This window comes from Balaenoptera ricei, chromosome 1 (assembly GCF_028023285.1).
Source record: "Balaenoptera ricei isolate mBalRic1 chromosome 1, mBalRic1.hap2, whole genome shotgun sequence".
NCBI lineage: Eukaryota > Metazoa > Chordata > Mammalia > Artiodactyla > Balaenopteridae > Balaenoptera > Balaenoptera ricei.
This window is the reverse complement of record NC_082639.1, coordinates 129,409,380-129,418,031: the sequence shown is the minus strand read 5'-3', so window position 1 is coordinate 129,418,031 and position 8,652 is coordinate 129,409,380. Positions and strand designations below refer to the sequence as shown.

At 39.4% G+C, this 8,652-nt stretch overlaps 1 pseudogene; it reads left to right on the top strand.

Annotated features, from left to right (window-relative positions):
- Nucleotides 1-1,975: 1,975 nt before the first annotated feature.
- LOC132369591 (elongation factor 1-alpha 1-like) lies at nt 1,976-7,981 on the top strand (annotated as a pseudogene).
- The last annotated feature ends 671 nt before the right edge of the window (nt 7,982-8,652 follow it).

The following is an 8,652-nucleotide window of genomic DNA, read 5'->3' as shown; positions in this document are numbered from 1 at the left end:
TAGAGGGAAATTTAAACAAGTGTAAAGATACAGTATTAAATCATAATGGCATAAAATTAACTATGGTACATACTGTACTAACGTATATAATCTCATAGCCACCTCCTGTTGCTATTGTGATGAGCGAGTGTCCACCACGCTGTGTGATGCTGATCAGCTAATCAGCATGTGAGCAGTTTATCTCTCCAGGAAATTGCGTGTCACAGTAAAAAGTGATCTCAAGGTTCTTGTGTATTTTCCATCGTGTTTAGTGCAATACCATAGACCTTGAATAACACCACGGGACCCATACAAAGTGTCACTAGTGATGCTGGAAGTGCTCCCAAGAAGCAGAGAAAAGTCATGACATTACAAGAAAATGTTAAATGGCTTGATAGGTACCATAGCTTGAGGTCTGCAGCTGCGGTTGCCCACCATTTCAAGATAATAAATCCAGCATAAGGACCATTGTAAAAAAAGAAAAGGAAATTCATGAAGTCATTGCTGCAGCTACTCCAGCAGTCTCGAAAACCTTGCACTTTTTGCAAAACACCTTTTAATCTAGTATTGAAAGTGCAGCGTTTGTGTGTGTGCAGGATTGCTATCAGAAAGGCAATACCTGTAGACTCTAATGTGATTCGACAAAAAGTGAAGTCATTATGTGATAACTTAAAGCAAAAGGAAGGTGAAGGGTCTAAAGCTGGAGAATTTAAAACCAACAAAGGATGGTTTATAACTTTAGAAAGAGGTGTGGCTTAAAAAATATCAAGATAAGAGGAGAAGCAGCTTCTGCTGACCAAGAGGAAGCAGACGAGTTCCCAGATGCCATTAAGAAAATCACTGAGGAGAAAAGAAATCTACCTGAACAGGTTTTTAATGCAGATGGAACTGCCCTGTTCTGCAAAAAAAATTCCACAAAGGACATTTATTAGAAGAAAAACAAGTATCAGGATTTAAAGCAGAAAGGGATAGGCTAACTCTACTATTTTGTGCAAGTGTAGTGGGATTTACGATCAGGACTGCCCTTACCTATAAAGCTGCTAACCCCCCAACCTTGACAGGAAAATATAAACACCAGCTGCCAGTCTTTTGGCTGTACAAGAAGAAGAGCTGGACAATAAGAACACTTTTTCTGGATTGGTTCCTTCGATGCTTTGTCCCTGAAATCATGAAGTACCTTGCCAGTAAGGGACTGCCTTTGAAAGTTCTTTGGATATTGGACAATGCCCCTGGTCACCCAGAACCTCATGATTTCAACACAAGGCATCGAAGTGCTCTATGGAAATGATTGCCAATGCTATGGAAGAGAACCCCAGTAGGGAGAACATCATGAAAGTCTGGGAGGTTTACACCATTCAAAATGCCATTGTTGTTATAGAAAAAGCCATGAAAGCCATGGAGCCTGAAACAATAAATCCCTGCTGGAGAAGACTGTGTCCAGATGTTGTGCGTGACTTCACAGGATTTACGACAGAACCTATCAAGGATGTCATGAAAAAACTGTGGATATCGAAAAAAAAAAAAAAGTTGGGGAGTGAAGGTTTTCAAGATTAAGATCTTGGAGAAATTCAAAAGCTAACAGACTTCACACCAGAAGAATTAAAAGGATTGGCATACCATATAGAAACATTTTTAGAGAAATGAAAAAACAAAAAAGTCAGACAGAAATTACAGTGTATTTCCATAAAGTTACACCAAATGTGCCTGTCACTCCAGCCTCCGCTTCCACCTCCTCCACCTCTTCTGCCTCTGCCCCCTCCTCTTCCTCCACCTCCTCAGCCCACTCAATGTGAAGACGATGAAGAGAAGACCTTCATGATGATCCACTTTCCCTTAATGAATAGCAAATTATCATCATGACCTACCATCAATAGATTTATCTGTTGTGTGTGTGTGTCTTCGTGTGAAAATCTAAAAACTGCACGGCAAGAACTGTATGAGAAGTTTTTGTGTCATCATCATCATCATTGCTTAAGTATTCATCGTGTAGAACATCATGTGTAAGACTTGTACTGAAGTGGATAGCCCATCCTTACATAGGCATAAGGTGAGTGATATTTACAGTAATATAAAATCAATAATGTTTCAGTTTTCTTTGTTTTCAAAGAATTACATTACCATGTAGTATACCTCTCCCTCTCTCATAATTGGAGAAACTGCCTACTAGCCTATCATCACAGGTAAGTGTGGGTTTTTAAAAAATGTAACAATGTTTCCAATACTGTACTATGAATTTGACTGTAATATTGGATACCATAAACATTTTTTTTACTTACCATTTCTCTATTGTGATTTCTTTTTTGTTTTCTCATTAAATTTATATTTTCCTTTTAATCTTTTTAACTTTTTATTTTATATTGGAGTATAGCAGATTAACAATGTTGTGATAATTTCAGGTGCACAGCAAAGTGACTCAGTCATACATATCCGTGTATCCATTCTCCCCCAAACTCCCCTCCCATGCAGGCTGCCACATAACACTGAGCAGAGTTCCCTGTGCTATACAGTAGATCCTTGTTGGTTATCCGTTTTAAATATAGCAGTGTGTACATGTCATTTTAATGATCCATTCACTAGTGTATAGGTTAGGCTACCATGAAGCACTTGTAAACATTACACTAGCTACAGTAAAGCAATCATATTGCTGCTTCTTCATTATCAAAGCATGATTCATTATACTTGTAAATAAATATGAATTTCTTTTTCATATTGTCTTTTCATTTTTGATGTTTGGTGTTAGTAACATGTACACATAACATCTACAGCGTTTTGTATCATATAAGATGATATTGGTGTAGGTACTGACAGATGATTTATCTTGCAAACATACAATGTAAAGTTATGGTATTAATATATACAGTACAATACTGTAAATGTATTTTCTCTTCCTTATGATTTTCTTGATTATATTTTCTTTTCTCTAGTTTACTGTATTGTAAGAATTGTAGTTGTAAGAATAAAGTATATAATACATACAACATACAAAATATGTGTTAGTTGACTGTTTATGTTATCGGTAAGGCTTCTAGTCAACAGTAGGCTAATAGTAGTTAAGTTTTTAGGAAGTTAAAAGTTATGTGCAGATATTTGACTGCACAGGGATTGGACCCCTATCCCCATGTTATTCAAGGGTCAACTTTATATAGATATACCTGCCTTTGCCACTTGTGGGAAAGGGCCAGAATATATTGCAGGATCTTTAAAAAGATCCTCTTTTTTAAAATTACACAAGGGAAGTGTCTTTTGTATCAACCAGCTTAAGCCAAGCTATGCTACGGTAACAACATAAAATCTCAGTGGTTCACAATAACAAAGGGTTATTTCTTGCTCATATAACATGCCGTCTCAGGTCAGCTCAGCCTTGCTCCACATCTTCCTCCTTCTGGGACCCAAGCTGAAGATCAACCTGTAATAGGGAAGAAACTTTTTATTCTATTACAAGTTAATCACTAAAGGGATATTGCCTGTAAGCTTAAATGATACATAAGAGCTCACCTCTGGGAACCCTGCCTCCCAGGTAACGAGCATTAAGCTACAAACAAAAACAAAATACCTTTGTTTAGTTCACAGGAAACATCCTGACCAGTCCCACCTGTGAATGAGTGCAGGGAGGAAGGAATTAACACCTCCCCTCTGGAGGCGGACCGGAACCAGGAAATGCTTGACTTCACTCCCTCCACTTTTAGGATAAATGAAGCCTGAGTTCTAACTCAGGCAAGACGGTTCTTTGGGGGACGAGTCTACCAGCTTCTCAGCTTGCTGGCTTTCTGAATAAAGTCATTATTTCTTGGCCCAACGACTCCTCTCTTGATTTATTGGCCTGTCGTGCAGGGAGCAGTTTGAGCTTGGACTTGATAACAAGTTTAGGCACAGCCAGCCAGGAGCCTTGCTGCTCGTGGCTGGCCACGCCGGTTGGGAAATATTCAGATGAGGGCCTAGCAGCTGCCAGGACCACTTGTCTTAAGGATCTTCCCTTCAAAATTCCCCAAAGCAGCACCGGCTGCCCCGGCGCTTGGCAGTAGGGGCAAGGAATCAGCATTTGGGAGCTGATGAGCTCTATACAGTAGGGTAAGTCGCTCTGGTGTGTACAGCTGGAAACTTTATTCCTCTCCATCTGGGGCTTTTTCTCTGGAATAAGCCAGTTTGTTTTGCATTTGAGTGGGGTACCCTGTTGCAGAGAGGAAAGAGTTGTTGGACTTTTACCCGACGTGTGTACTGGTTCATTTGTTTCTTTGGATGCTAGCATTTGTGTGTGAAGTTTGTGTTTTGTCTTGAATTTGTCTCTAAAAATGGGGACTATTTCAGCTATCCCTAAAGCCCTCTGAGGCGCATTTTGGATAAGTGATCTGATTACAGCTATGAGCCCATGGGTGAGAGGAAGATGATATTTTATTGTAACAACGTGTGGTCACAGTACCTGTTAAGATATCTCTACAAGGGGTTTAGCAGGGTTATCTCAGAACCCCGTGCACCATGTACTGCTACCCTTGCTGTGTTAATTACATTATTTATGGTCTCCTGTGTCATTGGTATATGTAAAACCCCCAACACCCAACTTGAGGGTTTATTTAGAATTTTCTGTTTGTCCTTTGGGTTTTTTGTTTCATTTTGTTTGGTACTGTTTCTCCATTTACAGCCAAATCAGTTCTGTGGTATTTAAAACTTTTACTGATGTCAAATGGAGGAAAGGAACTGGAAAAAAAAAAGCTGTCTGTTCTTCTCCAAGAGTGGGATATTCCCAGGAAGGAGAGAAAGTTTCCACTTGGTTCCTAAAATCACCAAAAGCTACAAATAGAAGTGTCTTTTCCATAAATATTAGTAAAAAGGGTTTAGTCATCTAGACAGGTGACCTTGATTTGTCCCATCTGCCAGAAATGCAACTCAAATCCAACCTCTTTTGTAACTGTTGGGTTTTATATTGCTGTACCTGATTCATGACTGAAATTTTGGAATGAGAACTATGAGGTCTCTGTTTGTTTGTGTGTTTGTACTTGTTATAGATGTGTGGCATTGCTGAAACTAACTTGTAAAAGAACTATTTAATTGGCTTAAAGGAAATTAAGTGCTTATATAAATACTCAAATATAAAAGAAACTGGCCAGAATGAATTTCAGGTTCATGTGATCTAGGAAGTATTCAGTATTGAATTAATATCTGGTAATAAAGTTAACTTAATCTTGTTGCTTTGATTAATACAGACATGTCTTTACAATCATCAGCATTAATTGTAGTACTTTTATTGTCCCTTGGTTTACTGGAAATCAAATAAGACCTTATTCCTGTTACACAGGAATAATGTTTTCTTCTTGTCAGCAAGAAAAATAACAATACGACAAAGCTTTTAAGTAAATAAAACAGAGGTAAATGAGGTAAGAGTTTTAGGTAAACTCTGTAGGAATAATTATGCTTTGAGAATGTCTATATAACACAGTGTTTCCAGGTTTTCGTAACTTGAAACTAAACTAAGTTAAATGAAGAGAATTTGTTGACTATCTGGGTCATTTCAAATAGGATAGAATATTAATTGCTGGCCAGGTCTAAGTTTACCTACCTTTGCCTTCTTAGGAGAGGAAGACTAAAGCATAAGTTTGTCAATCAGGAAATGCTGGTATGACAGTTTACAATTACTTGCTTCTTGGTTTTCACTAGAGATTAAGGTTTTAATGTTAAGAATCATAAGGGAAACATTTCAGTATGCAAAGATGTAGGACGTGTGTTTTCAGCACAGAAGGTATGAGGAATGAAAATCCCTTTTGTTAAAGGGAAAAAGGTGACATGGTAAGTATTGGCTAAGATAAGAATTGAACTTAATTTAGAAAATGAATGTTAAATGTAAAGTGGTACAAAACCTGAATCGGTTTTCTAAGAGGACAAAGTTTTCTTAAAATATTGAACTGCTTTTAGTAATTGTGAGTTTCTTTGTTTAAGCGATCTGTATTTGCCATTGAGATCTTATTATCACTGGTTAAAACTTTTTGATATTTTGATAAGCTTCCCCCAAATCAAATTCTGGGTGAGGTTCATTTGACCTCTAGCTAACTTTGAAGTTTTCCAAAGGATCCCTGGAACACTCAAACTATTTGTTTTCTCTCCATCTCAGAGAGAGGAATATTCAACTAATTGGGCTTATTCAGTATGTTGAATTACTTGGGAAGCATTGTCAAATAAGTTGTGATAAAACTTTTTGGACTGTATCATATGGGTAAACATTATTAATGTACATATTCTGGACATTATATGGAACTCCTAAAATTCTGGTGTAACTCCTAAAATTCTGGTGTATCCTGGTAGATGATATCAGTCATAATTTTAGTAATTATCTTAAGTTGTTTGTCACAGCAGTAACCAAGTTTCTTTTCAATTGCATTGTAATCCCAGTTGGTTGATGCCGAAGCAAAACGGTTAGGGATGATCAATTGCTGTTTATAGCTTTATAGTGGCTTTTGAATTACTCTATAGCTATTTTGTGAAGAAGCAGAGAAGAATGATGAAATCCTTTATGTGCAAGCACTTGTGCTCTTACATCAGGGAAAACAAGGAAAGGTAGGAGAGTGAAGATATGTTGCTTCAAACCTTAACTCCTTCCTGCTGAGCTAGGTGTCCCAGCTGCTCTAGCTATTATGCCAATATATCCACCCCTTCCTCCACCTTCCATTCTTTTCCACCTTCCATTATTTTCCAGCCCCAATTCCTGACCCTGGGGCTCAGAAATTTTCCTCCTTCTAGGGATCAGTTAGAAAATCCTGTTAGTTTCTGGGCCACAGGGACTTGGTCTGGTATCACCATCTAAGAACCAAAAGGGCACTCAGTTTGGGCCAGGAGCCACTCCCAGGGCAGGACAATTTCAATCGCTGTTATCTCACATAGGGGGCTAAATGCAAATAACAAGCCAGCTGGGTTTATATTTTAATTGGAAAGATCACCACCCTCCTTTATAGGGATAATCCTCTACACCTGAAGCCCACTTGGCAGTACACACAGACAAACCAAACTGAGATCCCAGTGAGGGAGGAATGCTGGAATTAGAGCAATACTTATTAGTGCATCTTGGCAGGCCTTTGAAAAGGGGAACCAAAGCAAAAGTTTGAACAGGACTCAAGAAATTTGGCAAAAAATAAAAACCCCAGGAAACGAGACAGAGCTTTCCCCCACACCCCACCCCTTGAAATCTACAAAAAGTTAAGGCCAGAAGTGTGTGCTCACAGCACCCCAGCGAAGGCCAATAACACATGGCCAATACTAATCCCATTAAGAAGGGGTGTCAGGACACCTAATCTAAAGCAATATCCTTTGAGGCAAGAGGATCACTTCTCCCATAGACTGACTTGTCAAGATACCAGCCAGTGTATTCCTTGCATCTGTCCCTCCAGGACATATACAAAATTGGTGGTATTGGTACTGTCCATGAGGGTCCAGTGGAGACTGTTCTCAAATCTGGCATGGTGGTCACCTTTGCTCCAGTCAACATTACAACTGAAGTAAAGTCTGTTGAAATGCACTATGAAGCTTTGAGTAAAGCCCTTCCTGGGAACAATGTGGGCTTCAATGTCAAGAACGTGTCTGTCAAAAATGTTCATCGTGGCAATGCAGCTGGTGACAGCAAAAATGACCCGCCAATGGAAGCAGCTGGCTTCGCAGCTCAAGGGATTACCTTGAACCATCCAGGCCAAGTCAGTACTGGATATGCACCTGTGCTGGATTGTCACACAGCTCACATCGCTTGCAAGTCTGCTGGGATGAAGGGGAAGATTGATCATCATTCTGGGAAAAAGCTGGAAGATGGTTCCGTATTCCCGAAATCTGGTGACGCTGCCATCTTTGATATGGTTCCTGGTAAGCCCATGGGTGCTGAGCTTCTCTGACCATCCTCCTCTGGGCCATTTTGCTGTTCATGACATGACAGATGGTTGCTGTGGGTGTCATCAAAGCAGTGGACCAGAAGGCAGCTGGAGTTGGCAAGGTCACCAAGTCTTCCCAGAAAGCTCAGAAGGCTAAATGAATGTTATCCCCAATACCTGCCACCCCAGTCTTAATCAGTGGAAGAATGGTGTCAGAACCGTTTGTCTCAATTGGCCATTTAAGTTATAGTAAGACTGGTTAATGATAACAATGCATCGTAAAACCTTCAGAAGGAAAGGAGAATGTTTTGTGAACCATTTGTTTTGTATGTGGCAGTTCTACGTTATTAGTTTTTAAAATCAGTAGCTTCTAATTAGTTAAAACCCTCCAGGAAATTATCCCCTGATTTGGATTAAGGCATTGGAACTACATTCATCCTGGAGACTGCAATCAACAGGAAAAACCAAGAAAATGAATACTAATTTAACTTGGGATAAGGCCTTGCCAGTTGCCCTGCTACAGATCAGTGGCTCCCAGAAGCAGGCTTAAATTAAACCCCTTTGAAGTATTGTATGGTAGGCCACTCCAGGTGTCTGCCCAGGCGAGAGAATCTATAAATACTTTAAAAGACCTAGCAGTTGCCAATTATGTTAAAACTTTGGACACTATACCAACCTCTGTTCATGTGTTTGCCTCCAGCAGGTCTGCCCATCCAACTGAAGTAGATGGTAGTTTCATTGTAGCTGGAGAAGGGTCAACCAATTTGTTTACTTTTGTTCAAATAACTAGCACAGGAATTGAGTATATGTCTTGGGAACTGGAACCAAAATCCCA